This window comes from Amblyomma mixtum, chromosome 4, assembly GCF_055824585.1.
Source record: "Amblyomma mixtum isolate Tamu chromosome 4, ASM5582458v1, whole genome shotgun sequence".
NCBI classification, from domain to species: Eukaryota; Metazoa; Arthropoda; class Arachnida; order Ixodida; family Ixodidae; genus Amblyomma; species Amblyomma mixtum.
The window spans coordinates 110,795,686-110,818,174 of record NC_143015.1 but is presented as its reverse complement, the minus strand read 5'-3'; the positions used below and the strand labels follow the sequence as shown (position 1 = coordinate 110,818,174).

General features: G+C 51.2%; 1 long non-coding RNA gene and 2 other non-coding genes across 3 annotated transcripts; 2 read left to right on the top strand and 1 right to left on the bottom strand.

The window, feature by feature from the left end:
* The first annotated feature begins 13,536 nt into the window (after window positions 1–13,536).
* LOC149347860 (uncharacterized) lies at window positions 13,537–13,947 on the top strand. The gene is made up of 2 exons (XR_016292222.1): window positions 13,537–13,614; window positions 13,698–13,947. It is a non-coding gene; the product is annotated as an uncharacterized LOC149347860 (long non-coding RNA).
* A 3,224-nt stretch (window positions 13,948–17,171) lies between these two features.
* TRNAG-GCC (transfer RNA glycine (anticodon GCC)) lies at window positions 17,172–17,242 on the top strand. The gene has a single exon. It is a non-coding gene; the product is annotated as a tRNA-Gly (tRNA).
* A 2,734-nt stretch (window positions 17,243–19,976) lies between these two features.
* Window positions 19,977–20,047, bottom strand: TRNAG-GCC (transfer RNA glycine (anticodon GCC)). The gene has a single exon. It is a non-coding gene; the product is annotated as a tRNA-Gly (tRNA).
* Between the last annotated feature and the right edge of the window lie 2,442 nt (window positions 20,048–22,489).

Here is a 22,489-nt window from a genome sequence, read left to right as displayed (position 1 = left end):
CTGATCTCATCGGAGTTTCCAACACGGAACGAGCTTCAAGCGGAATTTCGCGCCTATGTCGAGAAAAATCAGGGGGCACTTTGACTGTCTAAAGTGGGTAGAGGCGGAAGCGCTTTCCGCACCACCTTCGCTCTTTCTGTGGCACTGGTGGTGTCACATATAATTGAGTACTAATTACTAAGTGATGGCAAATCACTAACTAATTGTTAATTACTGATTAATCCCTGAACACTAATTAACTGCTAATTAATGACGCTTAAGCTCCGCCTTTAGGAGTGGAACGCGACAGCGCGTTGTAGCGCTGCCAGGGAGTCCACGGAACGCCACCACCCGTTCGGCGCGATGCCTTGCCCTTTGAACCCAACGCTTTTTGAGGAAAGGAAATGGCGCAGTAAGTCTCTGTCATCTCGGTGGACACCTGAACCGCACCGTAGAGGAAGGGAGTAAGTGGGAGATAAAGAAGATAGATAAAGAGGAGCCGTAATGAAGAAAATGAAAATTGTATTTGAGGAAAGGAAATTACGCAGTAACTGTCTCACATATCTCGGTGGACACCCGTCAAAATTCAGGGGGGCACTTTTTTGACCTAAAGTGTGGTCACTGATGTGTGGTTAATATGCTAAGCTTCGCCCCTAAGAGTGGAACGCGACAGCGTCTTGCAACGCTGCCAATGAGTCTATAGAACGCCATCATCCATTCGGTTCTACGCCTCGCTCGTCGGTAAATTGGTTTTTGAGGAAAGGAAATGTATCTGTCTCTCATTTGACGGTGGACACCTAAACCTCGCCGGAAGGGAATGGAGGAAGATGAGAGTGAGTGAAGACACCGTATTCACTAGACGCGCCTTTGTTCATTCCAAATCATCGAGCTGGCATGGCCGAGTGGATAGCATGCTCGTCTCTCACGCCGAAGACCGGGGTTCGATTCCTGAGCTCGAGCAATTTCTTAATCAATTTTATTTATTTATATGGCCTGACTAGTAAAGATAATAGGCTAATTTGGTAATTAAGCAATTAACTAAGCTCAGTCCTACTTACTTGGAGCATCACTATACGATCCCTTCAATTGATTGCATGGTTACTAGCCAAAGTGCAATTGGCCCCGTTTGAAATTCGCGCACTGTGACGTCACGACAGTTTCCACTAATTGAAAAGCGTGACATTTTCTGTCGACAACTGCTGCTTACAACGATGAGACATTAAAGGCTTCCGCCTTAAAAAGTGCATTGCCTTGGAAAAGTGTGTTGCAGAATTTTGCGCCACCAGCGTTCTACCACTCCTGGAAAGCACATCGTGCCCATGCGTGTTCTTATCTCTGGAAACTCTTTCCCCAACATTTTGTCTTGGCCCTCGGGTCATTAGTCCCTGAACTGAACGTCAGTTTTTAGTTAGCAGAGCTTGGACTGCTCCTACAAAGAGCACAAACGGGACCGAGAGGGTGCAGAGTGCAGGGTGACATAGGGTGGCTGTTTGGGCCACCCTATATATGCTATATAGGGGATCACGCCACCGGCTTGCATGGTCTGAACTTGTTAGCGGCAACAGCTTCTTCGTCCAAGAGTAATGCTAATGCATACTCTGCCGCCTCATTTGCATTGATCATCTATATAATTCTTTGTAGCACATGCTCCATGAACTGCATTTAGGGACACTTACATGGCCACACATTAAAGCTGTGGGCTGAGATTTAGTAACGACCATGTCGCCACAGTCTTTTGAATAAAAATTGAAGCCATGTGCCCACTTAACTGCTATCCCACATTTTTTATACATGACGGCTCCTGCCATGCTGTGTACATGCATCTTTCCTTCTTGGAGGCTGCCACACTTGTACTGGACTCTCTCAGAAGGCTAATGGCACATGTCACACTAAAAGTAATCTTTGAAATTCGGCGTTTGTTGCTTCATGGGTCATCGCCGCTGCAGGCTGTGGTCGCTAAGTCCTGGCTATGCAAGCTTTGCCATCTTGCCATCACACTGCAATTCAGTCTTACTGGTTTGTAAGCACTATTGCAGCATTGCACTGTCTGGCTCCCTGCCGTTACGCCTCGGCTTAGATCTAATCAGTGGTCGGTTGCCCTCAGTCCAGGGCTCCGCTGGCCACTGCCGCCCGTTGAGCTCGCTGTACCAGACCTTGTTGGTCTTCGCAGCGGTCGCTGGACAGCAGAGTCTCCCACTGCTCCGAACTCGGGTTTTGTATTTTGGGGACCACGTCTATGTTTTGGCAGGCCCATGTGATGTGGTATAGTGTAGGTTTTTCGTCGCACCAGGGACATTTGTTCGTGTATATCGTAGGGTGCATTTTGTTTAGTATATGTAGGTTTGGGAAAGAGCCTGTTTGTAATTGTCTCCAAGTGACAGCTTCCTCTCTGCTGAGAGATTTGTGCGGTGGGGGATATCGCATTATTCTGCCTCTATAGTTTTGTAGTATGGCCGAGTATTCCCTGGGTGCTGGCGCGAGTTCCGCGGTCTCGTCGGAAGCTCGGAAAGTAATGTATCCTCGAGCTATCCTGTCGGCCTCTCGGTTCCCTGGCACCCCCGTGTGCCCCGGTACCCACACAATTTTGTGTCGGATCTTGTCGTTTTGTTCTTCTCGGTTTTTAATTCTGTCACTCGCTGCGAGGAGTGTACGGAGCGCGTGACGACCTATCCTGCCATTCATGTAATTTCGGCAGGCTGTTTGAGAGTCCGTAAGTATTGTTAGTGACTTCCCGGTTCAATAGCCCACCGCCACCGCTAGAGCAACGGCGACTTCCTCGGACTCAGCAGCTGTGCAGCCTCGGAGAGACGCGCTGGTCATTTCGCGTAAAGACGAATCGACCACCGCCGCTACAGCGATTTTGGTATCTCCTCCTCTCCAAGACGCGTCTGTATACACGATCGTGGCTTGAGGAGCGTATGTTTTCTCGATGAATTCGGCCCTCGCTTCTCTTCTGCCTCGATGGAGGTTGGGATCCAAGTTTTTTGGAATTGGCGCTACCTTGAGGGTCTTGCGAAGCTCGTCGGGGATCGTTGCCGTCCTCGACATTTCTCGCATCTGCTCGCGGTATCCGAGCCTCTGCAGGAGTGCTCTTCCTGTCGTTGTTTGCAACAGCCTGAGTTTTTGCGACTCAAGCTGCGCCTCTCGTAGCTCCTCAAAGGTGTTGTGTAATCCCAGGGCCATGAGTTTTTCTGTAGACGTGTTGCGTGGTAGTCGGAGCGCTGTCTTATACGCTTTGCGTAGCAGGGCATCCGCAGGCGGACGAGTTCGACAGAGAAGGCTCCTAGGGGTAGAACCAAGACGTCTCTGAAGATGCCCCCAAACCGCAGGAAAAACCATTAGTGTAAATAAAGTTTTCCCTTCCCTTCCTTCGGCTTAGATCTCACTCTCATTTCGGTAGCTCTCACTGTACCATTCACTGCTGTGTGTGTTGCTTTGCCGGTTTCTTGCTCGCTTTGCCTGGCCCTCCCCAGATTGTTACCTGCTTGCGTTTGCGAGCAGCCTAATTTTACATGGCATTTAACACTTGTTTATGTGGCCTATCGGCCGTATGCCAACTGTTGCTGCCTACTAGCGTGCAGTGTGCTGTGCAGCGTCAAGCCCCCATAACCAATCACAGTGCACGCACATTCCTACCTCTACGGTGCCGCCTTAGTAGTAAGAGGCTGTGAGAAAGTGAAGAGTAGAGTGCACGCTCTTGTCGACTGGCACCAGCTGGGCACTATCACTGCAGCTCGTGTGCAGTCAAGGCGTACACACTGTGTGGCAACCATGGGTTACCAAGACACGCACACTGCCACGTGACTGTTCATATCCGGTCACGTGACCGGATGTTGACCGTCTACGCTGTTAGTCCTGAATCCGCCGGTATGCCGGAAAGTGCTCCGTGTAACAGATTTTGCTGTAAAAACTGACGACACGGTTTCGGCAATGTAACGCGAAGTTTAGCGACAGCTGGAGGCGTCATGTTTGTGCATCAGCGTGGTGTGGTGGTATTGCCGGCTTTTGCATTGCTGCAGAGAGGGAACGCTGTGCAGCCTGTTAGCTCCAGAGTATTCTATGTCACCCCGTTGACATCATATGATGTCCCCGCCACGGTGGCTCAGTGGTTACGGTGCTCGGCTGCTGACCCGAAAGACGCTGGTTCGATAACGGCCGCGGCGGTCGAATTTCGATGGAGGCGAAATTCTACATCCCCGTGTACCGTGTGATGTCAGTGCTTGTTAAAGAACCCCAGGTGGTTGAAATTTCCGGAGCCCTTCACTGCGGCGTCCCTCATAGACTGAGTTGCTTCAGGACCTTAAACCCCAATAAACCAAACCAAACCATATGATGTGGATAATGACCAATCCCAAACACTCTGATTCCACTCGCAGATGGCTTCTGCATTTGTTGCGGCAATGTAGCTCCCTGCGTGCACAAGTGGCTGCACGTTTTCACATTCCGCGCTTCCTCAGCACTGAAAGTAGTAAAGAGGTGTGCCGTGTCTGAGTGCTCCAGAATAATTTCGGCCACCTGGGGAACGTGCATTGGCATCGCTCAGCAAATGGGTGCCTTGCGTTTCACCTCCATCAAAACGTGGCCGCCGCGGCTGGGTTCGAACCCGTGGGTACTTCAGAGGTGAAATTTGAAGAAAAGATCAGACGCACGTTACAGCTCTTCTCTGTCACCTTTGCAGCTCCTTGCAAGGTAGTGCTTTTGCTCCACCTATCTTCCCTCTCCATGCCTTCTCACAAGTATCAGAAGGTGCCAGCGATTTTTAGACTCCGGCTAAATTCTCTGCTTTTCCATTAAAGGCCCTTCTCTCTACCTCGCGCGCGCAGAAAGTGGTGTCCAGTTCCGTTATCACCACCTTCTCGTTGTCGCAGCCGCAGCGCCTGTTGCTGCATTTTCCATTCCACTACCGTCCATCTGGCGTGCATGGGGCATCGCTTCACGACATGGAGGAAGGAAAGAACTCCCTCTGCTCCCCCCCACTACTTGGCCGCCGTCTCGGCTCCCTTGCGTATGCGCAGCGGACATTGGCGTGCTGCTCGGATAGCGAAGGGCTCTCCTGAGCTTTCCTTCCTCCATGCTTTACGACGTTTCGGGTCTTCAGCGCAGACGTGAACACTACTGGAATTTAAGTGCGCTATTCCCAACAAACACAAAACCTCCTCAAAATCTCCCAAAAATGACCCATCGGGACATTTGGAATCTCCCCAGGAGGTGCTCATTTTTCCCGAACACATCTAAAAAACGTCCCCACAACTAGCCATGTCCAAAAAGTTGTGCGTCCCATGGAAAGCCCCAAAAGGTTAATGCTCGCGATTTCTCGGCTCTGGTTCAATAAAATTATTCCTCATTTTTCGTGCAGCCTGCAGGCATCCAAGCGCACATATGTGCCAAATTTCAGGTGCATACTTACGTTACAGGTGGTGTAATCCACCTTTCCACTCGTCTGAATGCGTGCTGGCTCGGCCGTTCTGCACTTATCCGTTTACGTGAAATGTCCTAGCATTTTGCACACAAAGGAAATATGAACTCAAAAAGTCACCCGAGCAGCGCCATACAGAAGTAATTTCAGTTTATTAGGTGTGCTCTTAGCACGAATTGCATCCTGTCGTCCATGCCGGCGACCGCACCATACACCACCACAATCAAAATGCATTCATGTTTCAGTCAAAGAAAAACAATACAGACCGAATTGAAAGTCCGTGCGAAAAACTTACGTTCAACGGCGCAAATCTGAATGAATACAAACAGCAGACGCAAACGTATGCACCATTTAATACACAGTGTACATAACACTACGGCGCCATGCATATGATTGCCACTTTTTTCTCCAGCCCTGAGAAATCTGCAATATGAAGCAAGTAAAACAGAATACAGGCTGAAAGTTGATGCACCTTAAACGAGCATTCTAAAGGCTTCAAAAGCAGATATGCACATGCAAAAGCAAACGTATGTAAAGAGGAACTTCGGTGACAAAAGAAAAGACGAGATGGGCGTACGCTGCAGACACGCAGTTTCAGGTCACGGATTTTCTTCAAGTTGAAACCCCCCTCACGCTTAGAGACTCGGAGCAAACTTCAGCGACGTGTTATCAAAACAGAAAAAAAATATTAGTTCTACTAGGCGAAAATAAAAAAAAATGCGAAAAGGGCCTGCAGTATGCTTAAATAAAAAAATAATTAAAATAAACCAACATACCTTGACGACGTTGCCTACGGAAACCCAGGGATGAAATACAAGGCTGCAACAGCTGAAACCATAAATTAAACGCAGGCTTCTGTCCTGCGCCTTCTCACAGCACAGCGAGCGCTCAAACTACGCGTTACACCCTCGTAACGATCCTGGGAGTTTTATTTTCTTGTGACTAAGTGTGGGGATAAGACTGCTTGGAGCCAGGCGGGAAGGTGAACGTACTCAGGTACTGTACGTGCGGTGGCGCGCTGCATCCATGGTGCGGCAGACCGCGCATGCGGCACAGTCCAGCGTGGGAGTCGAGATCAAGGCACGATTAATCCAGTGGGAGAGAGTCAATATAACCACGCGAACACTGCACAAACTATGCCGCTGCGGCAGGATGGCTGCGCTGTGGCGAAGTTGGTAGAGCAGGCTAATCCATAGGCACTCGCAGAAAGAGAGTGGTGGGTCTCGGAAGGTCCTTCCTGCCTCAGGCCGTAGTAGACGGCCACGCTGCCACCACCAACGTGCTGCAGTCGTCGGAGGCGCTGAGGAATGCAGGGTGCGTGCGAGGAGTCACCTATTGCCACGAACTCCGCTGCCACGAACGCCGCCTCGAACAGCGGCATCAGTAGGGCCGTGGAGCTGCGCAAAGGACTTGCGATGCGCAGCCGCGGCATCAGTTCCAAAAGGAATGGTGTGGGCACGCCGAGGTGCGCGGGAAAACTTCCGTGAATCCGTAGCTACGAAGTCCACGACAGCCCAGCTGGCGCAGTGACGAGAGCAAGAACTGCCGCGCGCTGGGGCTTGTGCTCGAACGTCTGGGGCAGCGCGAATAAGCGTGCGCAAAATGGCGTCCGTCCAGCGAGGAAGCCGGGCGAGCGACGGGAGGCCATTACCGCACTTCTGCTAGACAGCGGCGCAGCGAGGAGTGCCGATAGTCGGAGACGCCTGGAGGGACCACCACACAATTTTGAAGTTCGGCGCAAGCTGGGAAAACGCTAGAAGACGGGAAAGATGTTGACCGCCGCTGCCGGGGGCGCTAGCGTCGGTGACGGGAGCGGTCGCATACCGCGTCGGCTCCGTGACAAATCGCAATCAATTGCGATACACCAACGTTTTCCCCTGCAAGCCTGGTATTATCGTCTCCAGGAACCTCAGCGGCACCCGTCTACACCACGTTTGTTAAGGTGGGGCCAATTTTCGACCACTTTTCGGTCATTTGAAGCTTTCGTCACGCCGCGGTGGTGCTAAGCCTAACGGCGCCGGGGCCTGCGATGGCCCCGGTCGGGGATCCCTCGGCTCTGGCGGCTCCAAATCAAGTCACCGGATACGACCCGCAGTCCTTGCAGATCGTAACAATGGATACCCATCAATCCGAGGATACGACTGAAGGCGAAGATCCTCTACCAACGGAGGACGACTACCTACAAGATATGATCCGCGTCTGGCGCGGAAAGAAGAACGCGGCAGCGGCATCGAGGGACGCTGGTGCTGGTGCCACCCAGCTACAGGCACCGGCTAGCTCTGCGCATACGCAGCCTCGAAGAGCTCCAAGCAACTCCGGTGGCGGCCGCAGAACACGCCGCGCATTGAAAAAGATGACATCGTTGTTGTGCTGAAACCAAGAATCACGGTCGACCTCAAGGCAACGTTTGGTCCTGGACAAGCCGGCGCTGCAGTCCGCAGCATCCTCGGGGACGACGCAAATGCTGGACTTGCGGTGTGGCCTGTTTGGGACCAAAACGTCCTTGTATGTGCACTGAAATCAGTCGACGCCGCGGAGAAGCTACTCCGGGATATTGTGCTGCCGGTAGGGGAACGCGAGCTACCGTTCCGGGGACACCCTAAACTCTCCGGTGCGTTCTGTCGAGGCGTCGTGACTGTTTCGCCAGACGAAACGTCTGAAAGCGTTAAAAGAAAACTCAGTGCGGAACAAAATGTGGTGTCTGTGCGCAAGCTAGGGGGAACCCCGGTTGCGGTGATCACCTTCGCGGGGACCAAGGTGCCACGGACGGTGTTGTACAGCTACGAACGGCTCCGTGTTCGCCTGTACAAGAAAACAGTGCCAGCATGCCACCGCTGTGGCACAGTGGGCCATCGGGCCGATGCGTGCCCGCGACCGCAGCCGGGACGCTGCAAACGCTGTGGAGTCCAGGTTCCCGATGCCACTCCTGACGGCCTGGCGGAACATGACTGTGTTCCGAGCTGCCTCATCTGCGGAGGCGGCCACCCTACCGGAGCTCCTGGCTGTGCTGGGCGGTTCCGGAAAGCCATCAAACCGAGCTCCCCATCCGGATCGAAACCGAAGACAAAGACGGGGCCCAAGCAGGCTCCTCCGCCCAAGGCCAAGAAAGCGCCAGCCGATCAGGAAATCAAGGCCAAACCCGGCACATCGAAACCTGTCAAGTCCGCGACCCAGGCGGTGCCCCCGGTCCTCAACGCCAGGGACTTCCCGCCCTTGGCACCCGTCCAATCACAGGTGAGCAGTTGGAGTAGGGCAGTCTCTGGGCCCCCTACCCGTCCCTCCCCTACCCGTCCCTCCCCTACCGAAACCGCCCTACAGCAGCAGGTAGAGGAGCTCAGGCGCCAGAACCAAATTCTAGCGCGCAAAATTCAGGAATTAGAGGCCAAACAGGCCGGGTCATCCGAACCAATGCAAGAAGCTGAGCCAGATGACGAGGATGACGGATCATCCGTAACATCTTGCCTCACTAGCGTCTCGCGGCAGAGCGGGGACACGGTAGTTGGATCAGCTGGTCGCGTCGCCGGCCTAGAGGCACTGCAGCGCCAAACCGAGCAACTGGAGGAGCAAGTGGCGGCCCTCCCGAACCAAATCATGTCAGCAGTCCGCGAGTCCTTCCAGGACATGTTCAAGGCAGCTTTAACGCAAGCACTTCCCGACCTTATGGCCCAGGTCACTGACTCGGTCCTTAAAGCCGTGCAGCCCTGGGTCAGCACCCAAATTCAGAACGCCACTAGCTCCGATTCCCCTCACCTCAAACGTAAGACAGCCTCCCGCCAGGCAGCGAAGGAACACGGTTCAGGCTCGGCAGCTGTTGGGTCGGTGCGGCCTCTCGCTGGGGTTGCGCTGGCTCCCGGCCAGAGCTAGACCGCTCCCCCGTAAATAAATAGAACAACATGGCTAGCACATCTAATAGGAATGATAAAAACCTTGAAAAATTCCAAATCATTCAATGGAACTGCAGGGGTTTCAGGGCTTGGAAAAAACGGTCACACCTCCAGCTCTACCTGCAGTCCCTAGGTGACATGCCGGCACTCGTTGCCCTGCAGGAGCCCGGCATAGACGCTAAATTATCAGGCTACAGCACCTTTCAGGGGGGCCCCTCTACGTGCATCCTGGTGAATAAGGCTTACACCGGGGTTCAGGTCGACTTAGACTTGAGTACCGAGCAAGAATATACAATGGTCCGGGCACTGCCTCTCAGACGCCGCGACCCGTCAATACATATCCTCAACATATACTGCCCTCCGCATAAGCCGCGCGTAACTTTTAATGAAATCTTCCTTCGCGCGATAAAAATGGCAGCCAAAGAGCCTCTAGTGATCGTTGGAGACTTCAATGCTCCCAGCCTTCATTGGGGCTACCACTTCGAACAGGCAAGAGGACGTAAGCTGGCGGAGCTCATCTCCACCCTCAGCCTCACGTTGCTCACGGACCCGGCGTTTCCCACCCGAGTGGGGAATTCGGTAACCCGCGACACGTGTCCAGACCTTTCTCTCGTCAAAAATGCTAGAGCGGCTGCTTGGGAGAACTTGGGAGATTCTCTAGGCAGCGATCACCTCCTTCTCCGGATTAAACTCATGGCGAAGGCAGCGCGCAAAAAATGGGGTCAGGCCAAGCTGACCGATTGGCACAAATTCCGAAATCACACTATCCCTCCCGTACTATTTTCCGGCGGCTACGCGGAGTGGGCTAACCACATATACAACATTCAGAAACAACACGTCACAACACTACAAACCACCGAAGAGATCCCCGCAGTGGACACCCACCTCCTGCATTTGTGGGAGGCGCGCCGGAGCTTAACTAAACGGTGGAAAAAGCAGAAAACTAATCGCAAATTACGCGACCGCATAGTCAAACTCACAGAGCAAGCTGCAGCGTATGCTGCCGAACTCTCAGATTCAAACTGGATAGCACGCTGCGACGCCGCAGCTCATCAGATGAGCTCGAAGGGGACGTGGCGTCTCTTTCGCAGTCTAATCGACCCCTCTCAAACGAGAGGGGAGACGCAAAAGCAGCTCCGGCGGGCTCTGCAAGGGTATCAAGGTACGACGGCGCAACTTGCGGACACTCTGTGCGACAGATATCTTTGTCGTACGGAGGACCCGCCTGGGCCTGAGTACATGTACTCTGGCAGGCCTAATGAAACACTTGATGCCCCTTTTGAGTTGCACGACCTTAAGGCGGCCTTAGCAAAAATGCGCCGGGGTACGGCTCCGGGACGGGATCACATAACAGTGAACCTGTTGGCGAACCTACCGGACTCAGCCTACCTCCATTTATTAGAATACATCAACCAGATCTGGGACGGGCGTCCACTCCCTCCCGAGTGGAAAACGTCACTTGTGACGTTTATCCCTAAAACAGGTAAGTCCGTGAATACGGACAACCTGAGGCCCATATCACTGACCTCATGTGCGGGCAAGCTTATGGAGACGATGGTTCGGGATCGCATCTCTCCATACCTGGAGAGTAAGGGCTTCTTTGCAGTTACCATGTTCGGGTTTCGCCCCCACATGTCTGCACAGGATGTCCTTCTCCAGCTGCACAGGGATGTAATACGACCCACAACTATGCAACACAATGACAAAGCCATCCTCGCCCTTGATCTGAAAGGAGCTTTCGACAATGTTAAACACGGAAGCATCCTGGCCAACTTGAGTTCTACCGATTGTGGGGCTAGGGCCTACGCGTATGTAAGAGATTTCTTGACTAATCGCCAGGCCTTTCTTCGGATTGAGGGCGAGGAATACGGCCCTTACATGATGGGAACACGGGGTACCCCTCAGGGAGCGGTGTTATCACCGCTCCTGTTCAACATAGCTATGATGCACCTCCCAAGCCAACTGGCCCGGGTGGAAGGCATTCAACACGCGTTGTATGCAGATGACATTACAATTTGGACCACTGAGGGGAGCCTTGGGGACATGGAGGCCCGCCTTCAGCAGGCCGCTTCCATAGTAGATGCGTATGCTATTGACTGTGGGCTCCAATGTGCTCCAGCGAAATCAGAGCTTTTGCATGTCAGAGCGAACCCAAAGGATAGGACAGCAATTCACATCTCTCTGTCAGGAGGTCCTATTAGAGAGGTGGAGGAGCTCCGTATTCTGGGCCTTTTCATTCACCACAGACTCAGACCGGACTCCACCATTCTGAAACTCAAGAGAGTAGGCGAACAGGTAGGGCGCATGATCCGCCGCGTTTCCAACAAGCGGGGCGGTCTGCGGGGCAGGGACGCGCTTCGGCTCGTCTATGCCTTCGTGACTAGCCGGATCCTCTACGCCGTGCCATATCTCCGCACTACTAAGCAAGACGAGGCGCGAATAGACGCCGTCATCCGCAAGGCAACTAAGCGAGCCCTGGATCTCCCGGTGGCTACCTCTAATGCCAAACTCAAGGCATTGGGGGTGCTAAACTCCTACCAGGAGCTGCGGGAGGCCCACCTCGTGAACCAATACACGCGGCTCATGCAGACGGCCCCTGGGCGCCGCCTGCTAAACCGCTTACACATCCAACACGACTGCACTCCAGAGGAGGCGGAGCGTATCCCAGTACTGTGGCGCCATATGCTCTGGGTCTCCCCGCTCCCCCGTAACATGGACACCGACATGCACGTAAACAGGCGACAAGCGCGGGCTCGGGCTCTTGAGAGACAACACGGCTCCCGACCCGGTGTATATTATGTAGACGTAGCAGGGCCATCGCCCACGGGATTTTACACGGCCGCTGTCGTTCACCAGGAAATGCACGTTGATGGACTCTCTTTTCGAGCCCCGAATTCAATGCGAGCCGAGGAAGTAGCGATAGCGCTTGCTGCCGCCCACGCCAATTCGAGAATCATCATTACGGACTCCCGAAAAGCATGTGATCATTACTTGGCAGGGGAGATCTCCCCCTTGGCTGCTTGCATTCTAAGACGGACTGCCACTGATCCAACACCCAAAAGAATCATTTGGGCTCCTGGCCACCAGGGCTTACGAGGTAATGAGGCCGCTGACGCGGCTGCCCGAGCGCTTACTCACCGGGCTCCTCATCCCAGCTCTTCTGGCTCGGAGACTAACCAGCCGCTGCTGCGATTCAAGGAAATTATAACGCATTATAGCGACATCCACCGCCTTTTCCCGGCCCCTGCAAAGGGGCTGAGTAAGACGGAGGAGCGAACTTTAAGGCGCCTGCAGACAGGTACTCTACTCTGTCCTGCAATCTTAAAGCATTACGATCCTAACACGGATGGGCGATGCCCACACTGTGGGGAGACCTGTGATATCTTCCACATGGTGTGGGCATGTACTCAAAATCCCCACCTCCCCCCTTCCCCTACCCCTTCCAGAGAGGCATGGGAGACTGCCCTTCTCAACTGCTCCTCGCTTGAGTCCCAAAGGGCTCTGGTGAAACGGGCTAGAGACGGGGCATTGTCATGCGGTGTCCCGGACTAGGGACGCCGACCATGTAGCGTGGCCACTCTGTGGCTCCCAAACTCTATTTCAGAAATTAAACCACCGCTGCCGGCGGCGCGATGAAAATGCAGACCGCCGCCGCCTGCCTGCAGCATGGAGCCGACGGCCCACGTGCGAGAAACGCATGCACCGAGAGAGATGCGGGGTTAACCGCTTCCTTCGGCTGTTCGAATGAAACTGCCGTTTCATCTCTCAAAACGACGAGTGCAAGAGCAAAACCTTCTTTCCCCGCAGCTTGTGGCGCGAAGGAGAGAGAAAAGAGAGCGCGAGCAGTCGATTTTTATTTCTTGTTGAAAATCATTGGTCCCAAAACGTTATGCCCAGTTACATTTCTGGGACGAAAATGCATTAACTCGCTTTTGTTGCTGCTGAACACTCCAGAAAAAAACGTTTCTAGACCTTTAGTGGGAGCACTGCCTTTTTGCTTGTGTTTCTATGTCGTGCCTCTATGGTCTGGAAACGTTTAATAAACGTTGTACTGGGACTGGGACATTCCATCCTTTTTTGGAGTTTCTGAGGAGGTTTCGTGTTTGTTGGGATTGTAAACGTGAATGTTGTCTAAAGGGAATCGCGAGAACAATGCAACTTGTCTACCGCATCGGCGTCGGTGGTTCAAGGACGGCGGTCGTCCATCCGGACACGATCAAATGTGTCGACGGAGAGGAGAGCCCTTGACAAGACGCCCCCGCTGCCAGGCCTGGCACCAGCACCGGATGGCTCCGGTGTCAACGATGTCGTCTAGCCAAGCGCTAGACGTGAAGGGTAAGCACCATGTTCCCGGCCTCTTTCTTCTGCATTAAAATGGCTCATGCGTTCCCCATGAAAGTCGGTACACTTAATGTCAGGGGACTGGCAAGTAAGAAGAAGCAGAGCCAGGTGTACCGCCTTTTAACTGAGCACGACATTGACGTCCTGGCAGTGCAGGAAACGAAAATTGACGGGGAAGAGGAGACCGGGAGCATGGTGAGACGTTTCACGTCTAGGTTTTTTGCAGTTGTCGCCCACGCTGTAGGAACGTCTGCGGGTTGTGTCATCTTTGTAAAGAATGTACCGGGACTTGAGGTTCAGGCATATACGGCGTGTCCTTCGGGTCGATTTGTTTTGGTTGACCTCCTGTACGACAAAACATATTGGCGCATCATTTGTGTGTACGCCCCAAATGCGGTGGATGAGAGGACAGCGTTTTTTCAACGCGTACAAAAGCACTTCAGTTGTGAGAAATGCCTGATCGTAATGGGTGACTTCAATTGCGTCCTGAGGGGCTGTGACAAAACCAGTGCAAGGACATTTAGGGACAGAAGCACTGAAGTACTCTCAGAAATTATAGACACGTGCAACCTCGATGATGTGGCCGAATGTTTAGAAGGCGAGCGTTGTGTGAGACTCACCCATTTTCAACGGTCAAGCCATGCACGGCTAGATCGCATTTATGTGTCACCGAACGTTATTTCAAAATGCAGTAGCTACAATGTAGTACCGGTATCATTTTCGGATCATTGTTTAGTGAAGTGTGGGATAGGGACAAAGAAACGAGGAAATCAGTTTTCTTGGGAGATGTGGAAATTAAATAATAAGCTCATTACAGATGACATCTTTAGCAGGAAAGTAAACGAAGAAATCAGTAAATTAAAGCCGAGCGGGGAACTGAAAGTATGGCAGCAGTGGGAACTTTGCAAACAACAAATAAAAATAGCAGCAATCGAAAGGTCAAGTTGCATACGACAAGAGGAGAAGCGTGAGGAGGACAATTTAAGATCTTTACTAGCTAGACTTCTCGAAAGAGAAAGCGAAGAGCCTGGCAAATGGTTGGATGACATTAGGAAAATAAAAAATAAGATTGAACTCTTTGACGAAGAACGCTATCGTGGCGCACTGGTGCGGGCTAGGGCACAAGATATAGCTGATGCGGAGACACCTTCAAAACGAGCGCTAGGAATGGAAAAAACGCATGCTCAACGAAACCACATTGAACAGATTGAATGGGGCGGGGCGTTATCTGGAGAAAGCGGGCATATCCAGCAGGCATTTCTTGAATATTATCAGGCGCTGTTTGCAAAGCAAGAAGTGGATGTGAGCGCATTCAAGGAAAAGTTTCTTGGCGCTTTGCCGCGATTAGATGACGAACAGAAAGAAAGGCTGCAGCTGTCGATAACTGCGTCGGAGGTCGAGCAAGCGATAGAAAATTTGAACCTGGGAAAATCTCCTGGACCTGATGGGTTAAGCGCCGCTTTTTACAAAGCATATCAACGCGAAATAGTGCCAGTACTGACAGCAGTTTTTAACGAAGCCTATAAAGAAAATGACTTGCCCCCGTCTTTTGGTAAATCCCATACAGTGCTAATCCCTAAATCCGATGACGCAGAAAAGTTAAAGCAGGTCACAGCATATCGTCCTATCGCCCTCACAAACGTGGATTATAAAGTTTTCATGAAGATTTTAGCCTGTAGACTACAGTCAGTAATTCAGGATATAGTCGGTCCCCACCAGACGTGTGGGATCAAGGGACGCTCTATTGTTTCCAATATTCATAAAGCGAGGTGTGTGCTGGAATGTTGTGATTACACAAATAGCTGTGTAGCCATCCTTCAGCTGGATCTTGAGAAGGCATTCGATTGTGTTTCGCACGATATCCTGTTCTGCATACTCGACCATGTGAATTTAGGGTCCATTATTTGTGAGGGAGTGGCCTTGGCGTACCGGAGCTGCACGACAAGATTAATTGTAAATAAGAGTTTGGGGGCCCCCATTAGCCTGCAGCGTTCGGTGCGCCAGGGTTGTCCCCTTAGCCCTCTTCTATTCTGCATTTACATTGAAGCGTTGTGTTTGAATATCATGGAAAGTGAAAAAATTCGAGGATTCCAGCTACAGGCAGCAGAAGTTAAGCTGCTGGCTTATGCGGATGATGTTGCGGTGTTCACAGTGAACCGGGAGGGTATAACCGAGGCCGTGGCATGCGTAAAAGAATTCACCAAGATCACCGGTAGTAAAGTGAATTGGTCAAAGTCCCTGGGGCTTTGGCACGGAGAATGGCCAACGAAGCCCGGCAATTTTGCAAACGTGTCCTGGGTGACGACCCCAGTAAAGTACTTAGGCGTTCCACTGGATGGTTATCGCGATAGCGATTCGTACTGGAAAGCACAGACGCAAGCCACGCGTGAAAAGGTGGAAAGGTGGAAAGGGCGACACCTTTCAATTTTCGCAAGGGCCACAGTGTGCAATCTGTTTTTTATGTCTAGGCTGTGGTACGTGATGCAAGTGTTGCATTGTGCAAGGATGAACGTACAGAGACTGCACCGGATCTTTGCCGTTTTTGTGTGGGCTGCGGACTGGGAACGCTGTAGCCGGACCAATTTGTTTAGGCGGGTGAAGGATGGCGGCCTGAGTCTGGGACACTTATTTCTGCGGCAGATTGTAAGCAGATTTTGTTTTGTGCGCGATGTAAGCGATCCGTTTTTGCGCACTGTGTGCCAATTAAGGCTCGGAAATGCACTGCCGGACTTTGTTGTCACAACCGAAAGGTTCTCGGGACGTATTTTTGGTTACTTTAGAGAGGTTGTCGTGAGTGTTCGATTCCTGTCTGTTCGATTTTCGTATGAATATTTATCTTCTGTTAGCAGGAAGAAGTTGTATAAAGATTTGTGCGATGTAGTTCTTCCACAACCTATGTACAGGGCCTTATACAATGGAGGCCAGGGACGCGACGTACTTAAGCGTGTGAAGGCGATGCAGGTGCCGCCAAGTGCAAAAACTTTTTTCTTTAAATTACATACCGGAACACTACCAGTAAAGGAATTCTTGGAAAGGAAGCAGTTCTTTCTACCTTGGGGATCACATTGTTTAATTTGTAAACAACCAGAAACAATAGACCACGTTTTTTTGCACTGTTGGGAGGGGGTATACTTTTGGGACATTTTGCAACGGACTTTAAAAAAGGAATTTCCGCTCGACGCTCATGGTATTCGGTACTTGGCTGTAGAGAGTGAGGATGGGACACCATTCGATCTCATTATGCTAATGGGCCTCCATTGTATTTGGCGCTCCAGAATGGCAGGATATCATTGCGATCCTGATGCACGGCCAGCACGGATCTATTTTCGGGAGTGCATGCATAAGTATATTGAAGTTCAGAAACTTGCTCCTGAAGCTCCCGAGTGGCTCGAAAGAGTCGAGCCTTTGGTGACGCTTAAGGAGTTTTAATATGATGCAGCCACGCACCCCCGGGCGGATAGTGTTGTTAATTATTGCTCATTGCGCTCTGTAAGTGTATTTGTGTACTGTGGTTCTTGCCGAAGTCAGGCAATAAATAAATAAAAAAAAAAGCGTCGGTGGTTCAGTGGTAGAATACTCGCCTGCCACGCGGGTGGCCCGGGTTCGATTCCCGGCCGACGCAGTATGATTTTTTTTTTCTGAACGGCGTATGCCCTTGCGCATGTGCAGCGGACAATGTAGCAGACGACGCCGCTGCACGCAGCGTTACCATTGGCTGCGCCGTCGGCCAAAGACTCCCAGCAGGCCTTGTGACAGCGCGTGACTTCCGGCACACTTTTTGGCGTGCTGCTCGGATAGCGAAGGGCTCTCCTGAGCTTTCCTTCCTCCATGCTTTACGACGTTTCGGGTCTTCAGCGCAGACGTGAACACTACTGGAATTTAAGTGCACTATTGTAAACGTGAATGTTGTCTAAGGGGAATAGATGATATGCGAAATTGCTTGGCGGTCTGGCAACACCGCGCCCACAACTTCCGGTTTCCATCTTAGGTCGGTCGAGCTCGTCGAGCTGGTGCATTGTTTTCTATACGCGCTTTCTTCTTGCGAGTGGAATTTCAACAAGCCAGCTTCAGCTGCTGCGTTGTTTTCACAGCTGATCTTTGACCAAATGTAGGTGCTTTCAATAAGCACTCCTACCGCATCCTCAGCTTCGCTTGAAGTCTGGCGCTGATGATCGCAATAATCGGCACTCGAAAGTGGGTTGGAAAGTCGAACCGTGACCGTGTGCTGTTGTCGTTTTAATGCTCGCATTAAAGTACCAGTTCAAGCATCACGCATTATCATGGCTATTTTATTCCCAGGTGGACACGAATTCATCTGGTAGGGTAGCGAGCGGTTATTATGCGGTGAGTGCATGCGCACGTGACTTCTGTGACAGTGCGAACTTACATTCGCGCCGACGCCAGGAGCTTCGTGCATTGCAGTATAATCACACAAGACCCTCGACCAGCTGCATAATTCGATTCCTTTACTGTAATGTGCAATGCGCATCCGCGATTTTCAACGTCACCGTTTCAGAGCCCGGCGTCGGTTGATTTTCGCCACAATTCGTTGAAACCGCGTCCTGAAGACACAGTCGGTCAGTCGACATTAACAAGAAGAAAGTAGGCATGCACATATAATTCAAAATATTGTAAGCAAAGACGGAGCTTTTTTTTTCAGATAAGCGCTGAGCCACCGCGGCGGCTTGATTAGAGAAAGATGCTACAGCTGTAGGTGCATGCACGGACTCGATACGCTGGTCAAGCTGTGTGTGCAGGGGCGAAATTAGCATGTTCGATTGCTTCTGAAACTTAATTAGCTTACTCCCAAACATAGAAAAATGGCTTTGTTGCGAAGCAAGCTGTTGGAGCTTACCACAACGATAATAAAATCTGATGGCCTGAAGCCATCACTGTTGCACGTACTTTCTAGCTTAGAAATGCGTCCCTCCTTCATAATAAAGTAGCTATATTATTCGCTTCTCTTTTTAGATTTTCGTCGCCGCAGATATGGAAGGTATAGGAATCCTCAAGAAATAAACAATTTGCACCTCAGGTTTTATACGTAGGGTGTATTGCTTCACTCCTTAACGCGCGTAACATATGCGTATGGTTCAGAGAGTTTGCTCGCCCTTCTAAAACTAATTGAACACGGGAAAAACTTAACTGAACACGTAGCAAACTAAGCAGTAATCGGCATATGGTTCTTCGAGTGAACTTACTTCGCCACGGCACAAGCGATTGGCCCGCTCAAAAAAATTACCTTCTCTATTACGTTGTTCAAGTATGCGTCTATATATATTCACGCCCGACCGGAGAGTTGATATATGCGCGAAATCGGCTTCTAATTTTGATCAGAGACAACAAAGGCTGTGGTCCCTATCTTAATTTAAACGCAAATCACCTCGAGAGATTTTCAAAAATCAGCGCAGAAAGCGAAAGCTGCGCACTGATCCCCGTGCTGACACATGATACCTCGCATGGCGTTTTGAGTTACTAAAACGTTGGGACGGAGTAAAAAAATAGAAAAGCGAAAAGCTGGAACGCACCTAGTTCTGGCAAGCATCGTAGTGTCTTTTCACAGTGGAGAGGGTAGCGCAACACTGCATCGGCATTTTACTTTTCGAACGAAGCGCAGCCGTTCTAACCCAACGCTGGGCAGCGGTTTCGTTTTCTGTACCGTACCAACATGGAGGACTTAGTTCTGGGAGCGCCGAGAGATGGCGCTGCGCATTTCGCATATCGTCTATTGCGAGAACAATGTAAATTGTCTACCGCATCGGCGTCGTTGGTTCAGTCGAGCGGAAATTCCTTTTTTAAAGGAATTTCCGCTCGACTGAACCAACGACGCCGATGTTATCATTGCGATGCTGATGCACGGCCAGCACGGATCTATTTTCGGGAGTGCATGCATAAGTATATTGAAGCTCAGAAACTTGCTCCTGAAGCTCCCGAGTGGCTCGAAAGAGTCGAGCCTTTGGTGACGCTTAAGGAGTTTTAATATGATGAAGCCACGCACCCTCGGGCGGATAGTGTTGTTAATTATTGCTCATTGCGCTCTGTAAGTGTATTTGTGTACTGTGGTTCTTGCCGAAGTCAGGCAATAAAGAAAAAAAAAAAAGAAAAAGCGTCGTTGGTTCAGTGCTAGAATACTCGCCTGCCACGCGGATGGCCCGGGTTCGATTCCCGGCCGACGCAGTGTAATTTTTTCTTCTGAACGGCGTTTTCAGTGCAACGGTTCGGTTCGATTTCCGTTTTTTTTTTAAGAATGCATGCAGTTTAAAAATAATTGGCTATGTCGGGCAGGCCATTTTAAAAATAACGGGAATCGAACCGAACCGTTGCACTGACAACGCCGTTTATAAAATAAATCACACTGCGTCGGCCGGGAATCGAACCCGGGCCACCCGCGTGGCAGGCGAGTATTCTACCACTGAACCACCGACGCCGATACTGTACGCGATTTGCAGTGCTCTCGCAATTGCTCACAGTGGTGGCCAGGGTTCGATTCCCGGCCGACGCAGTCAGTTTTTTTTTGCTGCATTTTCAGTGCAATGGTTCTGGAGAGTTTCCAAACGTGTCGAATATGCGTGCGCAAAGTTGCACTCGCGTCGAATTATACTTCGGCAGGTATTCGACAAGACGGCCACTGTCATCAAAGTAACGGTGGGGTTCGGCAAAATAATGGCGTCGACTGGTTCTCACAACGTCGTGGTTAATCCGCTTGAACATCGCAGGGGGCTTTCAGGTGCAAATAGATTAGCCGGGGATTAAATGCGATCTCTTGAGAATCGGTCCACACCATCGGCTGGAGTGGCTCCTTTGAGGGGCATCTGCAGCTCTGTTCTTCACGGAAAGCCTTCGTTCGCCCAGTTTGCCCACTGACGTAATGGGGTTAGGGGCCGCCGCGCGATGTGGTGTCGCCCTAACGGGTTGCGAGCAGCGATATTTAAAAATTGTTTTCAATATACGGGATCCACGCACAGCTTTCAAATTTAACCGGAACATCCACAATGACCACCTCTAAAGATCTATTGCACTAGAATACGCCCATCGAAATCATTTCAGAGTCCCTTCAGAGAGAGAAGATGAATGGCGGGGAAGCAAACCCCAAGGGGACGGAGCGGTGCGAATCTTTTTTTTTTTTTTCAGTTCAACCAAGTCATCCAACACATTTAACCAAGTTGGCTGATCAGGCAGTGCCTGATACACTTCCCTCAGACGTATGACACCTTAAATGAAATGCTCGCATGGAGATCTCACAACTACTTCTGCATTGTTGAATTGTGTCCTTGTTTTCCATAAACTTAGGCCAAGGAGCATAATAGTGTCATAAGGGATGTCCTGTTTTCCTACCGGTAAGAACCTGATGGCATGCGGGTGTAGCGGTAAATCTTTCTTTAAGGTTCGTTGAAGCACATCCCAGAAGATAAACGCATCCCAACAATTTAAAAACACGTGATCTATTGTTTCAGGTTTTTTACATAGAAAACAACCTGTTGACCAAGGGACAAAGAGTCCTTTTGTGCCGTGTCAGTGCAAGTGTTGCTGACATGTTTTACTTCTTTGTACCCGTTGTGAAAATGCAATAAAGAAATAAAAACGGAGCGGTGCGAATCCCCACATCCGCCCAACCATAAAACAGATCCACGCGCCTACGGAGGTGTCTACGGAGGCGTCTATTAGTCTTCATGCGCTTGAGGCAGGTCTTGCAGCGGAACACTTGCCGATGACATCCACGTAGACTTCCGCGGTGTTCTGAAGGCGGCCTGAAGTCTCCGCTGGCCCGTGGACTAGGTGTCCGCAGGCCCGCGAAGAGAAGGTCAGTGGAAAACTACAGAACAGCATTTTGCTGTAGCTGCCAGGGTAACAGCAGCTGGAGGTAACTCAGACTGGTCTTGCCAAGGCTTTCCCGGATGGACGTGCCGAATAGGATTTCAGGAAACTTCAGACATAACTTCGCCAGCGAAAGTACGAGACACCAGGAGAACAACACAGGACAACGCTTCACTAACAACTGTGTTTTTTCCTGGTGTCTTGCACTTTCGCTGGTGAAGTTTGCGGGGACGCCTTCGTCCCATGCGTTCACTTTTCCGCATTGTTCGATCCCGGCTGTTGCGGTCGAATTTCGATGGATGTGAAATTCTAGAGTCCCGTGTGCTGTGCGATGGCAGTGCACGTTAAAGAACCCCAGATGGTCGAAATTATCCCGATCCGTCCACTACGGCGTCCCTCACAGCCTGAGTCGCTTTGGGACGTTAAACCCCCCATAAAACATAAAAGCCTCTTCTACGCTGAATGGAACATCCGTTATATGCATGCGTTGCATATAGTTATCAGCGATCGGAGGGATCTCAAGCTTGATGAAATTTTTTAGTGCTATTTATTTCTGCACCGAACGCTCAACGGCCATGTGAGAAGGAAGAAGCAGCAGCCAAGCGCGTTCTGCTCGCCGAGCGCGCGCTATGGGTACGCGACCGGGTGCTCTCGCGGCGAATCAGAAGAAGATATCCTGTCCTGCGGTGCAGTCACGGTGTGCAGCCCGGCTGGCCCCACTTTTTGTCCTGCCCTGTTTCGGTCTGGCATCGTCCCTTCTCGGGCTTAAGGAGCGACACATCATCGGTGAGCGGGCGACTTCTTCTGGCCGACAGGCATGGGGGGCAGTTAGCAGAACGGGGAACGCCATTGACGGCAGCAGCTAAGCTCCTGCCTGTCGTTTATGTATGTGTCTTTGTGCGCTAATTAGCATTTCGCAGCAGTGGAGGCAGCGGCCTACTTATATAATGAGGTGTACTTTAGTTCGCAATTATTGCGGAGCCCTTCACTTTGGCGTCCCTCATTGCCCATGTGTCGATCTCTTCTAGGCGTTGTAGTGTTTTTTTCTGGTGTT